The 22,354-nt window shown below is 43.7% G+C and overlaps 1 long non-coding RNA gene across 1 annotated transcript in view; it reads right to left on the bottom strand.

Moving 5' to 3' along the window:
* Nucleotides 1–265: 265 nt before the first annotated feature.
* LOC131274577 (uncharacterized) overlaps nucleotides 266–22,354 on the bottom strand; it is a 69,433-nt gene continuing 47,344 nt past the window's right edge. The window contains exon 5 of the long non-coding RNA XR_009181844.2: nucleotides 266–1,877. This is a non-coding gene — a long non-coding RNA (uncharacterized lncRNA). The remainder of the gene's footprint in view (nucleotides 1,878–22,354) is intronic.

Genomic DNA, 22,354 nt, shown 5'->3' with positions numbered 1-22,354 from the left:
ACAAAACTCATACAGAGAACTCCAACCACCTCCCCAGATACCCACATCCACCAGCCTAATATTTTGCCACATTTGCTGGATCATTCTATCATCTATCTGTCATCTGTGTATTTTCTAAACCCTCAGGGTAGATTGTACACATCATGCTTCTTGAATACTTATTTTTATTTTTTATTGATTTTGTAAAAATATTACATTAAAAAATATATATATATATATGAGGTCCCATTCAACCCCACCACCCCCACCCCACCGCTCCCCCCCAGCAACATTCACTCCCATCATCATGACACATTCGTTGCATTTGGTAAGTACATCTCTGGGCATCTCTGCACCTCATGGTCAATGGTCCACATCATGGCCCATACTGTCCCCCATTCCTCCAGTGGGCTCTGGGAGGATTTACAATGTGCGGTGATTGCCCCTGAAGCACCATCCAGGGCAACTCCGAGTCCCAAAGGCACCTCCACATCTCATCTCTTCCTGCCATTCTCCATACCCATCAGCCGCCATGTCCACTTTTCCCACTCCAATGCCACCTTTTCTCTGTGGACCTTGGATTGGTTGTGTCCGTTGCACCTCTATGTCAAGAGGAGGCTCAGATTCCACATGGATACTGAATGCACTCCTCCTGCTTTCAGTTGTAGGCACTCTAGGCTCCATGGTGTGGTGGTTGTCCTTCTTCAACTCCATCTTAGCTGAGTGAGGTGAGTCCAATAAATCAGATTGTAGGAGCTGGAGTCTGTTGAGGCTCAGGGCCTGGCTATTGAATATTTCTTACACCCATGTCCATTTCCGAAGAAGAAGATATTCATTTATGTAAACACAAGTGCAATTTTCTCTTCTTTCCTTTTTAAAGAAGGTTTAGATTACATAAGTGATATGTCAAAACTATAGGGGGAAAGTGCAAATTTCAAGTTCAAGAAATTTTACCTTGAAATAAAGTTGACATTCTATAATCCAACATTTTTTTCTTATGTCCCAGAATTGCCCCTTGAGGCTTTTCCCCTCTTTTGTTAGATCCCATCCAGGATCATGTATTGTATTTAATTGTCACTGTCTCTTCAGTTGCTCTTCCCCCAGTTGTGGAAACGTACAAACGACATCGACTTTCCCATCTCGGCCCTCTGGAGCATAGCATTCAGTGGGGTTGATCACACTCAGTGTTGTGCTTCCCTCATCACCACCCTTTACCACAACTGTCCATCACCCCAAACAGAAACCCAATACCCATTGAGCAATAACTCCTCCCTTAGACATGGCACTGGCTGTTCTACTCCCCTGGAAGGAGCGAACACCTGAAAGCTTACCCCAAAAGCATGGATGAAATCCAGTCTCGGTACTGCTTCAAATTTCTTCATTCCCAAAACCCTCTGGCCACTCACCTGGCCCACCCTTGCCTGCCCGTGGGGGAGGAGAGAATCAGAGCTAGAGCGCACAGCGTTCTCTGTGTCTGGTGGGTGGGCCTCAAGATCCCTTCCCACCCTCTTGTTCAGTCTGTGCTTCTGCAGGAATCTGGAAGAAAATGATCGGAAAGAGGGTGAGAGCCCTGGCGAGGCAGAGAAGATGGAAGTGGCTCAGCAGCAGGTGAGGCTGGGGCTGTCCTCGCAGAGGGAAGAGGCAGTGCATTCTGGGAAGCAGGTCCTTTGGTGGCTTCCCCGCAGACTGGGCTGGAGGCCAGGCCAAGGATGGAAACTTCCCTCAAGCAGGCACAGAGGTGACCTGCAGTGCATGGCCAGAGCTTTTGGGTTCCCTGAGAGGCACCAGGAGCCAGGAGCACAGCTGGTGTGCTCTGCCACCAGAGCTGAGCACCCAGTGGCTCTGTGTACTTGTTGCATCAGTCTGCTTGAGTCGCAACCTCTCTGGGGCTATCTCTCCTTTGGGAAGGCAAGAAGATACATTAGCTGGTTACGATTAACGTTTTAACTTCCTGTGGGCTCTGACATCCCCTGATATGGAATTAACAACCCGAAGATGAGAGAAAGAACTGGGCATTCTGGAAAGGCAGATAACCCCAGGCATTTGTTGTTTAAGAGTAATTGCCATGTGACTATTGAAGGTGTCTGTGCAGATACTTTGTGCAGAATGAAGGATGTTACTCTCGTCACTGGGAAGTTATCATCTAGCAGAGATTTTTTCCCCCCTCTATTTATTTATTTATTTATTATATAGTTACTTTATATGTATTAATTTATTTTACACTTTTTAATTAAAGTTAATAGATCAGAAAGAATGTTGCATTAAAAAACATGAAAACCATACGAGGTTCCCATACACCCCACTCCCCACCTCCCACCCCATCATTTTTGTAAATTGTATTTTTTGAAGATACATACATCACAGAAAAATGTTACATTAAGTTACCAGACACTGTATGTCCTCCCGTGGATCACTGGCTGGACTGTGGGAGAGTGTGGGCTATGATGTAGACCATTGACCATGATGTGCAGTGGTGCTCAGAGATGTATTCACCAAATGCAAGAATGTCACATGATGATGGAGGAGGTTGTTGTTATGGGGTGAGGAGTGGGGTGAGGGGGGTGGGAGGTATAGGGGGACCTCATATTTTTTTAGTGTAACATTAAAAAAATAAAGACAAAAAATGTTACTGTAAAAAATATAAGAGGTTCCTTTATACCTCCCACTCCCCCACCGCACAGGATTTTTTTAAAAGAAAGACTCTCAGCCTATTCACTTTGGGTTCATACAAAATACAAACTAATGAAGGTTAGAAACTGTGTAAGCAACTGCCATGCTCAAGGCCCAACAGGAGCCACAAAGACCTGGAATGCTGGTGCAAATGGAGCAGTTGGAGGACTTTGGGGAGGGTGAAGGTGAGAGCACAATGATCATCTTGTTGGAATTCCAACTTCAGTTCCACTTTTAGTCCTCAACAAACCTACCAAGTGCACGTTCATGGGACAAAACAGTCTCTTCAGCAAATGGTGCTGGGAGAACTGGATATCTATAACCAAAGAATGAAAGAGGACCCATATCTCACTCCCTATACAAGAATCAACTGAAAATCGATCAAAGACCTAAATATAAAAGCCAGGACCATAAAACTATGATTAAAAAATGTAGGGAAACATCCTAAAGACCTGGTCGGAGGTGGCAGATTCTTGGACCTTATACCCAAAGTGCATTCAATGAAAGGAAAAATAGATTAATGGGACCTCCTCAAAATTAGACACTTTAGCACCTCACAGGACTTTGGCAAAAGGGTGAAAAAGCAGCCAACGCACCGGGAGAAAATATTGGGAAATCACATAACCAATAAGGGTTTAATATTCATGACATGTAAAAAGATGTTACAACTCAACAATAAAAAGACAAATGACCCAATTGAAAAATGGGCAGGCTGGTGCCCTTCCTTCACTGGACACAAGCCACCTCAGGAGCTCTTCCATGACAGGAACTGAAAGCTCCACTTCCCAAAAACGGGGGAGGAAGAGACAGTTGGGCACCAACTGCAGCTACTGATGCGTAAACTCAGTGGGCTAAAGTTTAATCCTGAGAACAGCTAAAGTTTCAACATGTCCAAGTCAGAAAGGGGCCAGGGCAGACTGAGAATCCCAGTGCTGGTGGGGACCAGCTTCTTTCCATTGAGGTCGGAATGCAGCTCTAGCCTCCGCCCCAGTCCCACCTCCAGCAGGGAGGAAGCTGCCGGGACCTGTGCCAGCCTCTCTGGGAAATTACCGGCCAAGCCCCCGAGGCTAGTAATTGTCCTGCTCTGGTGGCCCCAGCCGCCCCAGGAGCTGTTCTGTGATGGGAATTGGAAGCTCCATTTCCCAAAAACAAGGGCTCAGGAGACGGTTGGCTGCCCACTTTGGCTACTGATGGAGAGACTCCAGGGGTTAAGGTATAACCCTAGGAACAGCTGGGGTGTGAATCTGCCCAAGTCTGAAAGAGGCTGGTGGCCGCCATTTGACTCCACCCCCAGCCTGAGGGGAAGCCTTCCTGACAGACTCTCGGTTTCCATAGAAACCGGTTTCTTTCAGGTGGAAAGGACTAGCCTAGGCTTCAGCCCCGCCTCTGTCAGGGAGGAGGCTAGTGGGCTCTGCACCAGGCTACCCAGGTAACTGCAGGTCCATTTTGGCTGGCCCAGACTGAAAATCAGAAGTCTACTGGGGAAGCTGAGGTCATCTTAGATCCGCACTGCAGAGATTGCTGCCCACACCTGGAGCTCCATCCCTGCTGCAGGCAGGGGAGAAGGGCACGAAGCTTCATCTGTCTCTCTGGGCAACTAGAGTCTAGGCTTGCATGACTTGGATTGTTCACACAGCTGCGACTCTGTCCCTATCCCTGGCAATGGAGAAGGTGGGGAGAAGGATCAGTCCCTGAGGCAATGAGGGCAGCTTGAGCCTCCACAGCTTATAGCGCCAACTACATCCTTGGCTCCTACTGCACAACCAGCAGGGAAGACAGGGCAGGAAGCCCTAAAGAGAAAAACTGCACCCAGAATAAATACTCTAGCAAACCAGATGCCAAGACACCAACAAAACATTACAATCCATACCAAGAAACAGGAAGCTATGGCCCAGTTAAAGGAACAAGATTAGCCTCCAGGTGATGTAAAGGAGTTGAGACAACTAATCGTAGATGTCCAAACAGTGTAAAGAGACTAGGGATAATAAGAACACATTGGATGAGCACAAAGAAGAATTTGAAAGCATACATTGAAAAGTAGCAGATCTTATGGGAATGAAAGGTGCAATAAATGAAATTTTGAAAACATTGGAATCATGTAGTAGCAGATTTGAGGAGGCAGAAGAAAGGATTGGTGAGCTTGAAGAAATGGCCTCTGGAAATGAACATAGAAAAGAACAGATGAAGAAAAGAATGGAAAAAAGTGAACAAGATCTCAGGGAACTAAATGACAACAAAAGGCAGGCAAGCCTAAGTATCATGGGTGTCCCAGAAGGAGACTAGAAGGGGAAAGGAGCAGAAGTAATATTGGAAGAAATAACGGTAGAAAATTTCCCAACCCTATTGAAGGACCTAGATATCCATGTCCAAGAAGCACAGCGTATTCCCATCTGAGAAAATCCCAATAGACAAACTCTGAGACACATACTAATCAGAATGTCAAAAGACAAAGACAAAGAGAGAATTCTGAGAACAGCAAGAGAAAAGCAAGGCATAACATATAAGGGATATCCAGTAAGACAAAGCGCTGAATTCTCACCATAACCACGGAGGCAAGAAGACAGTGGTCTGATATGTTTAAGATACTACAAGAGAAAAACTTCCAGCCAAGAAACTTATATCCAGCAAGACAGCTCTCAAACATGTGAGAATAAAATATTCACAAATAGAAACTGAGAGAATTTCTAAGCAAAAGACCAGATTTTCAGAAAATACTAAAGGGTGTGTTAGAGCCTGAAAAGAAAAGTCAGGAGAGTGAGGCCTGGAAGAGAGTCTAGAAATGAAGATTATACCAATAATAATTAAAAGTGTCAAAGGAGTGGTGAAAATATAATATGGCAGATAAAACTCAAATAGTCAGGAATAAACTTAACCAACGATATACAGTACTTGTATTCAGAAAACTGCAGCCTAGTGTTAAAAGAAATTTTTAAAAAGCCTTAAATAACTGGAAGAATATTTCATGCTCATGGATTGGAAGACTAAATATCATTAAGATGTCACTTCTACTCGAATTGATTCACAGATTCAATGCAATCCCAATAAAAATTCCACTAGCATAAAATTTTTTTGAAAACATCATCATCAAATTTATTTGGAAGGGTAAGTGGTCCTGAATAGCCAGATTCATCATAAAAAGAAAAACAAACCCACGTCTCCAGACTTTAAATCATATTACCTAGGTATAGTGTTAAAAACAGTATGATATTGTTATACAGACAGACACAAAGATCAACGGAACCCAATTTATGGTTCAGAAACAGATGCTCACATATATGGTCAAGTCTTTTTTTTGACTAGCCTGTCAAACCCAAACAGCTCGGGGAGAACAGTGCATTCAACAGATGGTGCTGAAAGAATTGGATATCCATAGTAGAAAGAAGGAAAGAGGACCCCTATCTCACACCTCATCCAAAAATTAATTAAAAAATGGAACAAAAGCCTAAAAATAAAAGCAAGAACCATAAAATTTCTGGAAGAAATTGTAGGAAAATATCCTCAAGACCTGGTGGTAGGTGGTGGGTACTTAAAGGAGATAAGTGGAGGACTGAGATGGACTACTGATGTTTAATGTATGTAGAAGTTTTAATTAGCATTACTGTAAAAGTGTAGAAATATATAGAGTGGATGGTAACACATAGTGAGTAACAGCTAGTGTCTAAATGGGGACATGGCTGAAATGGTCATGTAGGGATGTAAATGCCAATTGACAGAATGCTAGAGAATAATCTAGGAACTGAATAGCATAGTAATCCAAGAGGTGGATGAGAATCATGGTTGATGGGAACAGATGCAAGGGTGTCCTTTGTGAGCTAGAGCAAATGGGCATCAGTATGGCAGGGTACTGGGAAGGTGGAGAAGCATGGGAAAATACAGCTGGAGTGACCTATGGACTGTGGTTAGCAGTAATAATAATCTAGCACCTATGTGAAAGATGTACTACTGTGTTGATAATGAGTCAGTATGGAAAATGAGAGCCCAATGTACACTATGGTCATGGCAACAATCAGATGATGTTATCTCATCTGTAGCAAGTGTTCCACCACAGTGTGGTGTGTTGATGGAGGGTTGTTGTTTGTTAATTGTGCACACGTGCATGCTTGTTTTATAAGTTTACAACTTCTGTCATAAAAAATATATTAAAAAATAATACTAGGGTGGTTTGGGAGAAAAATTCACCAAATGTAAGATAAGGACTACGATTAGTAGTAAGATCTTATCAATATTCTTTCATAATTTGTCATAAATGCCTCACGACAATGCTAGGTGTTGGTGGAGGCTTGATGTATGGGATCCCTGTATGATGTTACGCATGTTGGCTTTGTCAGCTCACAACTTTTACTACACACTTAATTGTTTATGTATGTTCATCTATATATGATATGAAGACAATAATAGGATTGGTTTGGGGAAAATCCTTTGATTAGTAGTAATATTAGGAGAATGCTCTTTAATTATTAGTTAAAAAGTTTTAACAACAATGCAGTTATTGGTGGTAGGGTGAGTGGTGAGAGTCCTGTAAGATGTTATATATGCTTGTTTTGTAAGTTCACAATGATTATTATGCACTTCTTGTTTGTGTATGTTTACATATGAGTGTTATACTTCAATAAATTAATAAAAAAATATAAAAAATGGACAAAAGACTTGAACAGACATTTGTCCAAGGAAGAAATACAAATGGCAACCAATAAAATATGAAAAAATGCTCAACATCACTAATAATTAGGGAAATGCAAATCAAAGCAACAATGAAGTAATAAAACAACAAAACAAAGACAATAAATTTTTAAAAACTGCAATGAGATATCATTTCACACCTACCAGAATTGTCACTATTAAGAAGACAGAGAACTACATGTGGATGTGGAGAGAGAGAAACACTTAATGATATAGCCACTGTGGAGGTCCCTTTGGCAGTTCCTAAAGAAGTTGACCATAGATTTGCCCTGTGACCCTCCAGTACCACTACTGGGCATATAGCCAGAAGAACTGAGAGCAGTGACAAGAACTGACATCTGCACACCTGTGTTCATAGCGGTTTGCCAAAAGTTGGAAACGACCCAGGTGTCCCATCAACAGAATGATGGGTAAACATACTGTGGTAGAGTGAAACGTTGGAATAATATGCAGGTGTAAGAAGAAATTAAGCAAAACATTTCCAGCATGGATGAACGTGCAGGACATGTTGAACGAAGCAAGCCAGACACCAATGGACAAATACTCTATGATTGTGATACTATGAACCCAATATATTGTGGAACATGTTGTATGATTGAAAAAAAAACCATATGTATCTGATAAATTTAATTGAGAAATGGATGTTTTTATTCAAATGTATTTTCTTTTTCCTTTTTGTATTTCAATTATGAAATGTACAAAAGAAAGTTAAAAAGATCTTGTATTATGTATCATTCCATTTATATAAAATAAATATAAATCAATTTATAAAGATGAGCTTTGATTAATGGTTACCTTAGGCTAGGGAAGGCATGCTAAGAGGTGTGGAGTGTTTCTTCTTGCAGTAAAGAAATAATTCTTTTTTTTTGTTATGATGAATGCACAACTTTGCGATTATAATAAAAGTCATTGAATATACTCCTTAGTATCGTATGTAAATACTTCTGAATAAAACCATTCAATAAATCAATAATAGTATTATCGTAGCCAGAACCAGCAGCTCTGTACAGGAGGGGACTCAGATTGAGGGGTGAAGTTTCTTGTTTTTACGTTTCTTTATTATTATTATTGAAATAATGAAAATACACTACTAATGATAGAAGTGATGCATGCACAACTAGGTGAGTTACCAAAGCACTGATTGAGTTCTTTGGACGTATTGTAGGATTTATTAATATGTATCAATAGAATCATTTTGGGAGAAACAAAGTTCTCAGAACGCCCGCCAGGGGAAATCATTCCTGAAGACTGTCCTGAGAAAAGCCAAGCTGCCAAGTCTGAGGAGGAAGGAGCACAGGGGCCCTGGACCCGCTGAGGGCCTAGGTCGGGCTGTGACCGCCCAGAGCCCCTTCAGATCGCGCTTCCCCCAAAGGCAGCCCGGCATCAGGGACCCAGACACGCCCGACCCAGGCCAGGTGGCCTCCAGGTGAATTGAGGGAGGGCACGAGGGACGTGGAGTGGCCCGCGGCGTGAGGGCTGCGCAGAGCGCTGGGCCCCGCGCCTCGGGACCCCGCCCGCTTCCCCCGCCCCGCGGAAGCACTAAGTTGTACCCGGCGTGGCGTCCGGGCGGGCGCAGGCCGGGCGGGGACCCCCCCCAGGCGCGGAGAAGTGGGCGAGCCAGCCTCCCCGTGCTGCGCTGAGGGGGCGCCCGTCCCGCGCCCCTTCAAGTTTCTGCTCGCTCGCCTTGGCGGGGAGCGGGGTCCCGGAAAGATGTGCGCGGCTCCGCCACCGCGGGTCCAGCGCCCCTCAGGGCCCGGGTGGGGGCCGGGCAGGGCGGTGCCTGACTGGGGCGCTGCCTGCGCGGGTGTGGAGGGGACGGGCAGGGGGTGCAGGGTCCCGTCGGGGGTCCTCGCCCAGCCCTGCCGGCCTGCGGCGCCGGGCCCGGTGTCAGAATAAGGGTCCCGAGGCCCACGGGCAGGGCGGCCTGCCCTCCCCCCCACGGTCCCTCCTCCGCCCAGGGTCCCTCCTTCCCCTCCCCCCCCCCCACGGTCTATCCTACCCCCCATGGTCCCTCCTGACCCCCAAAGTGGCTCCACTCCTCCCTACAGTCCTTCCCCCACCACATTTCTCCCACGGTCCCTCCCCCACCCCCACTCTCCTTCCAACCCCCCAAAGTCCCTCCTCCCCCATACTGTCCCTTCCCCTTCAGGATCCCTCCTGCCACTCGCTTGTCTCCCCCTAAATAGACATAAATCTGTTTAAGGATTTACCACCTGTTGTTATCCATGTCCCAGCTAATAGACATTCGTGTTCGTGTTTTTTTTTCCCCCGTTTTGGCTGCCGTGGACTTACCCTAGGAATCGTCCCACAGACACGATTTCCTTGTCTTGGATAGTTTTCTTGGCGTGGAATTATCAAGAATTGTGGTAAGTTTATATTTAAGAAACTGACAAAATGTTTCCCCAAGTGGCAGCACCATTTTGCTTTCTCATCAGAAATGGATGAGGGCTCCAGTTTTTCCACATTTTCTTGAACAGTTGGTGTTATGTCTCTTGATTTGAGCCTTTCTAGTATGTAGAGCAGATTTCAACTTGTTTTTGCCTACTGAAGAAATGGATTGAACTTTTCTTCTTTGGTCACAGTGTATTCACATATTTTCCCATTTTTGAGTGCTGTTTGCCTTTTAAAAACAAAACAAAACAAGTTTATTGGCACGTATCAAGAAAGCATACAGGTCATCCACGGTGCACTATCAGTGGTATTTGGCACAGTCACATAGTTGTGCCTTGATCACCTCGGTCATCATTACAGTATTCTCGTTATTTCGGTAATAATAATGATAATGATAAATGTAAAGTAAGAAAATCCGCCCCCTCGCCATCTCTTTCTGCTTTCCCTGCTGTCCACAGATCCCATTTCTGGCTATTTTTGCACAAATATATTTTTTTCCTGTATAAATTGTTTCATATTCATTTTAAATACATGGAAGCATACGTTACATTCCATAATCCACATAGGTCGTAGCGACGCAAGCTTCCTGCATTTGCCCTTTTGTGTCTGGCTTGCTTCCTTCGACATGAGTCCTCCAGGTTCATCCATGCTGTCACATGGTTTACGTCTTCCTTTCTTCTTACTTCTGCATAAGAGTCTGCCGTGTGAACCCACCACAGTTTGTTTTACAGGTTCGTCGGCTGATTTCAGTTTTTTACAATTGAGAATAACGTCACTGTAAATGCAGGTGAGCAGATGTCTATTCGTGTTGCTACTCTCTGTCCTTCTGGGTATATACCCCATAGCGGTATTGCAGGATCCCGTCGCAAGTTTCTGTTCAACTTCTTTAGGAACTGCCAAACTCAGGAACTCCTCCACAGTGGCTGTGCACCATTCTCCGTTCCTACCCACAGTGAATAAGTGTTGCTCTCTCTCTCTCCACACCCTCTCCAACACTTGCAGTTCTCTGGCTTTTTCATAGTGGCCGTTGTGGTAGTTGTGAAGGTATAGCTACTTTGTTGTTTTGATTTGCATTTCCCTAATCATTCATGATGCTGAACATTTCTTCATGTGTTTTTTGCCATTTGTATTTCTTCTTTGGACAAATGTCTGCTCATGTCTTTTGCCCCTATTTCAATTGGGTTGTTTTTCTTTTTATTGTTGACTTGTTGTAACATCTCTTTGTATATCCTGGGTATTAAAACCTTCTCGGAGGCGCGATTTCCAAGTATTTTCTTCCGTTGAGTTGGCTGCTTTTCACCCTTTGGACGAAGTCCTGCGAGATGCAAAAGTGTTTACTTTTGAGGAGGTCCCATTTATCTGTTTCTTCATGTTTTGCGTGTGCGTTTCATGTAAAGTCTGAGAAACCACCGTGTGCAAGGTCTTTAAGATGTTTCCCCACATTTTCCTCAAGGAAACACTTGCTTTTATCTTTAGGTCTTTCATCCATTTCGAGTTGATTCTTGTGTAGGGAGTAGTTGCAGGGGCCCTCCTCAATTCTTTTGGTTATGGATATCCTGTTCTCCCAGCCACTTTCGTTGAAGAGATTGTTTTTTGTTTTTCCCCATTAACATGGAATTGGTAGGCTTGCCAAAAACGAGTTGACCGCAGAGATGTTTGTTTATTTCTGTACCCTGAATTCTCTTCCACCGATTGATGTCTCTCTCTTTGTGGCAGTATGGTGCTGATTTGTCCACTGTAACTTTGTAATATGTTTCAAGATTAGGCAATGAACTGCCTCCTATGTCACTCCTCTTGTTTAGAATGCCTTTTGCTACTCAGGTGCACATTCCCTTGCAAATGATTGGGTGATTGTCTTTTCTGTTTCTGTCGAGTAGGCTGTTGGAGTTTTGATTGGCATTGCATTGAATCTGTGGATGAGTTTGGGTAGGACTGTCATCTTCATGATATTCAGTCTTGCAGTCCATGACCATGGAGTGACTTTCCATTTGTTTAGTTCTCTTAAAATTTCTTTTAGCATTGTTTTGCAGCTTTTTGCATATAGATCCCATACTTCTTTTGTTGAAGTGATTCCTAGGAATTTGAGCCCTTTTGTTGCTACGGTGAATGGAATATCCCCCGAATTCTTCCTCAGATTGTGCTGTGCAGGTGTACAAGAACATGACTGATTTCTCCCTGCCGATATTGTCCCCTGCCGCTTCGCCGAACTCATTTACTAGGTGGAGTGGCTTTGTTGTGGGCATTTTAGAATTTTCTAAATGTCAGGTCATGTCATCCACAAATAGAGTTTTCCTTCCTCTTTTCCTATTCAGATGCCTTTAAATTGTTTTCCCTTCTACTTGCTCTAGTGAGAGCTCCTAGCGCAGTGTTGAGGAACAGTGATGCTGGTGGGCGTCCTCGTCTTGTTCCCGGTCTTGGAGAGAAAGCTTCTGACCTCTCCCCACCGAGTGTGATGTTAGCTGTGCGTGTTTGATTATGCCTTTACCATATTCAGGAATTTCACCTTCTGTTCGTGTCTTTTGCAGTGTTTTTATCAGAAAGGATGCTGGATTTTTTCGAATGCTTTTCTTCTGCCTGACTGGAGGTGATCGTGTGGTGGTGGTCTTTTTCCCCTTCGAGTTTGTTACTGTGGTGTGTTATGTTGATTGATTTTCTTATGTTAAAGCAGCCTTGCCTCCAAGGAACAAATCCCACTTGGTCATGAAGTAAAAGTCTTTTGATGTGTTGCTGGAGTTGATGTACCAATATTTCGTTGAGAATTTTTGCATCGCTGTTCATTAGAGAAATTGGCATGTAACTTTGTTCCTTATAGTGTCTTCATTGGGCTTCTGGTGTTAACAGTGATGTTGGCATCATAAAAAGTGTCGGGTTACTTTCCCTCCTCTTCAGTGTTTGGGAAGAGTTTAAACAGGATTGGTGTTCATTCTTTTTGAAACATATGGTAGAATCCACCTGTGAAGCCGTATGGTCCTGGACTTTTCTTTGTGGGGAGATGTTTGAAGACAGATTGAGTGTCTTTCAATGAGATCAGTTTGCTAAGTTCTTGGATTTCTTGTTAGCGTCAGTGTAGGTGGTTTGTGCATTTGGAGGAATCTGCCCGTTTGGTCTGGGTGGTCTAGTTTGTTGGCCTACGGTTTCTCATAAAATGCCCTTTGATCCCTTTTAGTTCTTTGGGGTCAGTCATAACCTCACCCCTTTCATTTCAGATTGTATTTAGGTGCCGCTTTTTTCTTTCTTTGTTAATCTTGCTAGAGGTTTGTGAATTTTGCTGATCTGCTCAAAAGAGCCCGCTTTTGGTTTTCATCTGACTGCTTATTTTTTTCTCAATTTCATTCATTTCTGCTTTAATCTTCATCATTTCTTTCCTTCTGCTTGCTTTGAAGATCAGTTTTCTGTGCCTTTCCTAGTTGCTGTCTTTCAGTGAAATCTTTGAGTTGAGCTCTTTCTTCTTTTTTAAATATAGGTGTTTGTTAGGGTGTAAAAGTTCCCTCTCAAGACTGCTTTTGCTGTGTCCCATAAGTTTTGATAGGTTGTGTCCTCGTTTTCATTTGTCTCAATACATTGACTGATTTTGTTTGCATTTTCTTTGACCCACCGCTTATCTAGCGGTATGCTGTTCCGCCTCCACACAGCTGCGAATTTGCCTTTCTGCCGTCCATTTTTGATTTCCAGTTTCATTCCATTATGATCCTAGAAGGTACTTTGTGTAAATTCAAACTTTCATATCTGTTGAGAGCGGGACCGTGCCCTACATGTGGTCTGTCCTGGAGAAGGATCCATGGGCACATGAGAAGAAGGCCTATCCCGGTGCATTTGGATGCAGTGTTCTGTGTGACCGTTAGGTCTAACTTGGTTTTTCCTATTGTTTACGTTCTGTTTCCTTGTTGGTCTTCTGTGTGGTTCCGTTCTGTCTCATGCTGTGAATGGTGTGTTAAAGTCTCCAGCGATTATTGTCGAGATGTCTATTTCTCTCTCCAGTTTTCCCAGAGTTTGTTTGGTGCATTTCGGGGCACTCTTGCATAGATATATCTTCCCGGTGGAGGGTCCGTTTTATTAATGTATTAATGCCTTCTCTATCTTGCATAACCTTTTTGCACTTAAAATCTGTTCCCTCTGATAATAGTATAGGTGCCCCTGTTCTTCTTTGGTTACTACTTGCATGGAGTATCTCAGGGCAACCTTTCACTTTCAGCCAGTTTGTGTCCATGGGTCTAAGGTGGATCTCCACCCAGTGTTATTACACACTGTGCCAAGATGAGCACTGACACTCTCCCTAGAAGCCTACCCCAGGTGCACCCTATGCCACATGCCCCCATCCTACCCCCTACACCAGCAACCCTTCCTGCTCATATTGCCAGAAGTTTTCTCAACAATGTTGTCAACCTTGTAAGCGCCAATTCCCCGTGTTCACCTGTTCCCTCCCCCATCCCATTTCTATGAACATCCAACCCATCCCCCCCACCCTAGCCCCCTGCCAAGCTTGTCCTGCCCAAGCCCCCTGTCATGTTCCTTCACTTGTACAGCTACTCAGTTCCACTTGATCATCGACTTGGCCTGTGTGAGTGTTTGCTCACATCCTCCTTCTATTTCCTCTAAATCTATCTTCCCAACTCTTAGCTCTCTGAGTTGGCTTGATTTGCTTAATTCATATCGGAGAGATCATGTAATATTTGTCCTTTAATGCCTGACTCGCTCACCCAGTCCTGCTGGCCTGTGGAGCAATCTGGTCCCCATGTCAGAATAATGGTCTCGCAATGCAGGGAATGGTGCCTGCCCTACCCTCAAGGTCCCGCTGTACCATTGTCCCTACCCCCCATAGTCTCTCCCCTCCCATGGTACTTCTGTTCCCCACAGTCCCTCCTGAACGACCAAGGTCCCTCCGGCCCACCCCAGGTCCCTCCCTGCCATGTTTCATGGCCTCCATGGTTCCTTCAAACCCAATGGTCCCACCTCCCCCTCCCCACAGTCACTCCTCACCCTCTTGGTTCTACGTCTCCCTCATGTTCACCCCCCTTCCTCGGTCATTCTCCTCCCCCCACTTTCTCTCCCCCTCCCAAGGTCCTTCCCCACTCCCAAGGCCCTCCCCCATACCCTTCCCCTCCATGCCCCTCCTCTCCATGATTTCCCAACCCACAGTCCCTCAGCCCAGGTTCCCTCCTCCTCCCCAAGGTTCCTCCTGCCCTCCCAGGGCTCCTCCTTCATCTCTAGCCCATATCCCTGGAATCCAAGGTCCACCCTCTTCTTTTGTCCCCTGCCATTCCCCCTGAGCTTCTAAAGGTGGTTTTCACAGGATTGCCACCCTGGAAGGGGAGCTGGGCAGGGCTGCTGGGTGCTCTGTCACTTCCACACAGATAGCATGTTTTTCTCCTAATGCACTGTTGCTCAACAGATCCTAAATATGATGAGGAAGAATATATGTTATCTGGAAGGCTACATACCAAAATCTTGGCAATTAAGTGGTTGGATGAGGATTAGCATTCCTTTTTTTTTTAACCAATTAATTTTACTGATACATGTTTGTATGTTTTTACGAAATCAATTCTATAGATGAATATTAATAAAGAATACGTTCATTCCAAGTGTACAACAAATGGTATTTGGTATAATCACATAGTTGTGCATTCATTACCTCAATCATTATTAGAATATTTCCATTATTTCAATAATAAATAAAAATAAACTAATAAGAAAATTCTTTACCTCTCTGTTTCCCTGGCTGGAAATACTTCTATTTCTGGTGGTTCTTATATAATTATTTATGCATTAAGCAGTTTTATTGAGATACAGTCACATACCATATAACCTTTCCAAAGTGTATAATCAGTGACTTTTAGTATAGTCGCAGTGTGCATTCATCACCACAAAAAATTTTAGAACATTCTCAGTACTCTAAAAACAAAAGCTCCACACCCCTTAACAGTCCTTCCCCAGTTCTGCATAACCACTAATCTAATTTCATTTTTATAAACTGATTTACATTTACATTTTGTATAAATGGAATCATACAGTATGTATTACTTTGTGTCAGGTTTCTTTCAATTAGCATAAGTGATGTGATGATATTAACATCTTGTAGTGTTAAACATATATTTGTTCAATATTAAAGAAAACAGTCTTATATATGCAGTTTTATCCATACTTGGTTTTACTGTGCTAAAAAAAAACCTTTTGGTTACTCTCTTGTTACTTCTTTTTCTTGAGTAACACCACATTTTAAAGTCTCCAACTCTCAGCTCTTCAGTGTAATGTCCTTTTTTTCCCAAATTTGTTTTTTACATTTAATAATTAAATATATAAACAGTAACATAAAAAGAAAACATACATGTCTTAATATACTGGATACATATAATTTTTAAAATCATACAATATATTAAACAACATAGTTGGTTCATAGTAGTGCAATCATATGGTATTTGTCCACCTCGATGCTAAAATTTTTTCTATTACTCGTCACAATAGTTCTATAGTAGAATATCACTAAGTCTACTCTAGTCCATATTTTATTCCTCCATTCTGTGGACACTGGGATGGTGCTGTCCTCACACCACAGCAACACCCCAGAAAAAGCCAAAGAAGATATAACCCTAGGTACTGGTTCTCCTGAAGGCTACAGAGATCCACAGGGTATATGGTCATGGCAGATGGATTTGGAGTTCTGTGCCATGTCAGAGGGCCCTACTTTGGAAATTGTGCTCCTGAGTGTGATGAGGCTGTACTCAGATGTGACTTTTCTACACATGCCTCTTCTGTCACTTTTTGGTGCTAGGGATGGCCCATACTCAGGGGACTTGTATTTCTGTACTGCCCATGTGCCAGCTGGGCCCTGAGTCTCAGCAGAGTGGCCACTCCTATTCTCTGGTTCATTGGACTTTCCCAGGTCAGCTCACAGGGAGGTGAAGATGATCAACCACTACACCAGGGAATCAAGAGAACTGCAAGCAGAGGAAGAGCATCCATCATTCCTATGGAATCTAAGCTCACTCTTGATCTAGAGGTGGAAAGGAAATTTTCTAATACTCTTTTTTTTTTTCTAAGCATGTCAGAATTTTATTTATTTATTTTTATTATTTATTTTTTTAATTCATTTTTTAAAATATTACATTAAAAAAATGTTAGGTCCCCATGTACCCCCCACGCCCCTCACCCCACTACTCCCCCCACAGCAACATTCTCCTCCATCATTACGACATATTCACTGCATTTGGGGAATACATCTCTGAGCATCACTGCACCTCATGGTCAATGGTCCACATCATAGCCCACACTCTCCCACGTTCCATCAAGTGGGCCATGGGAGGATCTACAATGTCCAGTAATTGTCCCTGCAGTACCACCCAGGACAACTCCAAGTCCCGAAAACACCCCCACATCTCATCTCTTCCTCCCATTCCCTACAAAGGACACTCCACTGAATGCCCTGCTCCCTTCTGGCTGTCTAATAGAATAAATAAAGCAATTGGGGGCTGCTCTCCCAACAAAGACCCGGGATACACGTAAAGGATCAATATCCTCTTTGGCTGGGAAAAAAAAAGGATCTAGACAGCTTTGTCCAAAGCATGGGATTTGTATCACAGCCAGGCCTGGGAGGATTCACATGGTGACATTACATGACAGTGGGGATGTCATTCTTTTTCCATTTTCCTCCAAGACCTATCTCCAGGGGAGTCTCAGCCCAGGGCTAGAGCATTTTTAAAACAACTTTCTACCCTCCATCTCCCTTTTGCATGACAAATGGAGCTGACCCCAGACTTGAGTCTTGGCAGGCATTAAAATTTAATTATATGACTTTGTTTTGGTAGAATATTTTCCATATAATAAACTTTGTTTTTAAAGAAGTTTTAGATTATAAGAGAAGTTGCACTGAAAATATAGGAGGGCGGCGGACTTGGCCCAGTGGTTAGGGCGTCCGTCTACTACATGGGAGGTCCGCGGTTCAAACCCTGGGCCTCCTTGACCCGTGTGGAGCTCCCCCACGCCCAGTGCTGATGCGTGCAAGGAGTGCCCTGCCATGCATGGGTGTCCCCATGTAGGGGAGCCCGACGTGCAAGGAGTGCACCCCATAAGGAAAGCTGCCCAGTGCGAAAGAAAGTGCAGTGTGCCTAGGAGTGGCACCGCCCACACGTAGAGCTGACATCAACAAGATGATGCAACAAAAAGGAACAGAGATTCCCATGCCACCAACAACAACAGAAGCGGATAAAGAAGACACAGAAAATAGACACAGAGAACAGACAACCGAGGTGAAGGCGGGGGTTTGGGGGGGAGGGAGAGAAATAAATCAATAAATCTTTTTAAAAAAGGGGAAAGGATAAAGACAAATCAGTTTATATGTCTAAGAGACTTCAAAGTGAGTCAGGAGATCATTCCAGAGGTTATGCTTATGCATATCTCAGCAGGATCTCATTGACTGCCACAGTAAATATTACCCAAATAGTGGGGCTCCTGAGGGCTCTGGAGACATCCAGACATAGGCAGGGCTACCAGCTCAGGAGTTCGGCACCCTGCCAGTGGGCCCTACTTTGGCAATTATGCTCCTAAGTGTGACAGAGTTGGACTGAGTTCTCAGTTGTGGTTTCCAAACACATGGCTTTTCTTCCCTTTCTAATTCAACCTATAGTTGGTACTAGACTTGATAGGTTTATGTCCAAGAGACTTCAATCTTTGGGGTTTCAATGTGCCAGTTAAGCCCTGATTTTCAGCATAGTGTCACTGCCTCCTCTCCGGTTCACTGGACTCACCAAGGACAACTAGCAGGGAAATGATGATGGGCAATGACCATCCCAAGGAAAAGACAGAGTCTACAACTGCAAGCAAGATAGTTCCATCTGTTTGCCCCATGAGATCTAAGCATGACCTCAATCAGAGGCTGAGTGGGTATCACCAAGAATTCTCAGGATTGGGGGATTGGACTAGAATAGACTTATTGTTATTCTACTATACACTTGTTATTCTAACAATGGAAAATCTTTTACCATTGATGTGCAGGCAATGGCCACCAAAGGTTCTAATAGGAGGGAGAAGGGAAAATATGTGTAATAAGGGGGAATTTTCTGGACATTTGAATTGCTCTGAATGACACTGCAATGACTTATTATGGCCAGTATATATCTTGTCATAACTTACAAAATTGTGGAGAAGATGCATTAAACTATAATGTACACTCTACTCCATACTTAGTGGCAATGTTTCCATATGTATTCATCAATTATAAAAAATGTACCACACTAATGAAGGATGTTAATGTGGGAAAGTAGAGGAGGGTTATGGGGTGGGTCATATGGGAATCTGCTACATTTTTTATGTAACATTTAGTAATCTAAGAATCTTTAAAAAAAAAAACAAGTATAAATTTTTTAAAAGATAAAAAAGTAAATGATTTCATGAGAGTTCATTAAACATTATTTTAAGAATAACTGAACTTATGAACAGAAATAATATTGTTGTCCAATATCAGGTTGACAAATACTTGGACATCTCCAAGGCAGTGAGCATATTGAGAAATGTCGAAGAACTTTATAAAACTTCTGGAATTACTATACCCATAACATTTCATCACATAAATTAACTAAAAGAATCTTAGAAAATCCTTTTAATTTGATACTATTTCTCATGCAGCTGATAACATATCAATAAATAAAACTAGTTTTAGCAAGGTGAAAGAAAAAATTCTTTGTGATTTTCCAGGGACTCTCTGGAAAATCCCAAGGATGGTAGGAGTTCAAGAATACATCATTGATGGTTTGATTGTGGGAATGCAGTATGTCACATTATCACGTTTTGTTTTGAGGATGGACTTTGAGGGCATTGTGTAGAATGAAATAAGTCAAACACAAAAACAAACATTGTATGGTCTCGCTAATATGAACTAAAACAATGAGTAAACTCACAGAGGTAAATTCTAAAGTATAAGTTACTAGGAAAGTGAATGGGACCTGATGCCTAATGTTTGTACAATTTTTAATAAGAATTATTGTAAATCTATGGTAATGAATAAGGTTGATGATAATACATTATAGTGAATATAACTACAGATTTAAAAATGTGTTTGGGATAGACAGGCGTAGTCTGTGGATGTAATATTTCAACTGAAAAGAAGCTAGAGAATAATGTAGGGATTATATAACAATGATTTCAGTGTTGTTGAAGACTTGTTAATAGTGTAAGAAAGTTCTTCCTTCACAAACTGTTAAGTATATGGCAGCATATGGGAAAATTATAATGAATGTAACTTGCAGCGGCTTGCTCGGTCGGTAGAGGTGGGGTCTGGCTGCGGACGAGGGGTCGGTCCAGCTCTGGACGAGGGGTCGGTCCCGCTTGGGACGAAGGGTCGGTCCCACTTGGGACAAGGGGTCGGTCCGGCAGCAGACGAGGGATCGGTCTCACAAGGGGTTGCGCGGTTCGGCTGACGGGGTCGCCCGGCGAAGCTGGCGACGAATTGGGGACAAGGGAGGCCAGGCCCTTGTCGGGGGCTCTCAGGACTGGAGGGCGCACGGCAGAAGAACTACCGCGGAGACAAGGTAAACACGCAAGTCCAACTTTATTGAGGGAGAGGCAACAGTTTTATAGGGGCTGGGGAAGGCTGATTGGTCGAAGCCACACCCTGTTCTGATTGGTTGCCGGTGAAAGGTCAGTGGGCGGTACTGGATGGGGGAGGGGTGGTGGTTAGGGATTGGCTGTCGCTGTTACTGGGGGAAGGGGCAGGGTTTAGGGATTGGTGGCTGCTGTTGCTGGGGTGGAGGGCAGACTTGAGTTTCCCGCCCACGCCTGGCTGTTGCTGCTGTCGGGGGAGGGGAAAAGGGCAGACTGGAATTTTCCGCCCTGTGCCTGCGCAGGGAGAAAGAAGAAGAAGGGTGCCGCCCTACAGGCATCGTGTGGCGCCATCCGGGAGGAGGGGCGGCCGCGGAAGCATGGCTGCCGAGAAGGGGAGACCCGAGGGCACTCTGCGCCCATGCGAAGCTCCCTTCAGGGGTGGCGGTGAGTCCGACCAGCCACCCCATCATGGGGGCAGTGGAACTAGGCCTACCGTGGCTGCTCCCCTGCCAGGCCAGCAAACCACACTTCAGCCCGAGGGGTGACCGCAGTAACTCTATGGATTAGAGTTAACAGTAATATTGTAAGAGTTTTGCAACAATGACAAAGATATTATATCAATTCTTAGAGATGACAATAGGGGTATAAGCAGATATGGGATTTTTCCTTTTGGAATAATGAAAATGTTCGGAAATTGACTAGTGATGACAAAACATCTCTCTGATGAACGTGAGAGCAACTGAGCGTATACTCTGAATGGACTGTACAAAGCATGAGACTGTATAACACAATGAATCCTGTAGTATAAGATGGACTATGACTAACAAAACAAATATGAAAATATTCTCTCATAAACTGTAACAAGTCTATAATACTAACAACAGGATATTATTAACTGGGTGAGTTTGGACAAAGTACACCAAAGGTGGAACCCAACTTATTTTTTACTTCATTTTAGTTTTTCTAAATTAGTATGCATTCTATTTCTAATCTCTAAACCTATCATTACTATTTTATTTTCCTACTAATTGAATTTGGCAATATATTTGGCTTTCTTATTGAAGAAGTTCTGGATCACACAGGGGTTCAACTATGTCAGCGGAGTAGCACTGGTGTGTGGTGTCGGTGATGGGGGATGCATGGGTGGGAGGGATTTCTCCAGGGCATGTATATAGGGTATATAAATATGTTAGGATATTCAGAGGGTATTTTCATAGTAGTTAGAGTTACAAATGACAACTGAGGGAGTGCTGAGTTCCTAGCCACGGGAGCTCTGTCACATTCCCCAATGGAACAGCAACAATCCCCCAAGTGCAAGGGCAAACACCAGTGAAGAAGGGTGTTCCAATGATGAGCCCTTGATACTGATGACTATGCTCTTGAGTCTGTATGCCTGAAATTTCAACTAGGCCCACAGCTGCAGAGTGCCTAAGAGTTACCACCTGAGAGCATCCATGTTGCTCAAATGTAGACATACTCTAAGCCAAACTGAGCATGTAAATGCATTACCTTCCCCCAGCATGGGACTTGACTATCCGGGATGAGCCTCCCTGGTGCTGAGGAATTACTACCAACCACCAGCTGGTGATGCAACTAGAAAAAGACCCTGAATAAAAGGGGGAAATGGTAAAGACAAATGAGTTTATATGGATAAGAGACTTCAAAAAGAGTTGGGAGGTCATCAGAGGGGTTGCACTTACACACGTCTCAGCAGGATCCCAGAGATAGCCAAATTCAATACAACCCCAGGTACTGGAGCTGCTGAGGGCTATGGAAATAAACAGGTTCTACAGTCACAGCTCTGGAGTTCAGTGCCTTGTCAGTGGGCCCTGCTTTGGAATTTGTGCTCCTGAGTGTGATGGAGTTGGACTCAGATGTGATATTTCTACACATGCGTCGTTTGTCACTATTACTGAAATTGTGATTGGTGCTGGAGTTGGTGTGTACTCTGGACTGACCATGTGCCAGCTGGGCCCTGAGCCTCAGTAGAGTTGCAAATCCTACTCTCCAGTTCATTGGACTTATCCAGGTCAGCTAACAGGGAGGGGAAGATGGTCAACCACCACACCAGGGAACCAAGAGTAGCCACAATTGCAAACAGGAG

The sequence above is a fragment of the Dasypus novemcinctus genome, chromosome 19 (assembly GCF_030445035.2).
Source record: "Dasypus novemcinctus isolate mDasNov1 chromosome 19, mDasNov1.1.hap2, whole genome shotgun sequence".
NCBI lineage: Eukaryota > Metazoa > Chordata > Mammalia > Cingulata > Dasypodidae > Dasypus > Dasypus novemcinctus.
The sequence above is the reverse complement of the archived record's forward strand: the minus strand, read 5'-3'. Positions and strand labels throughout refer to the sequence as shown.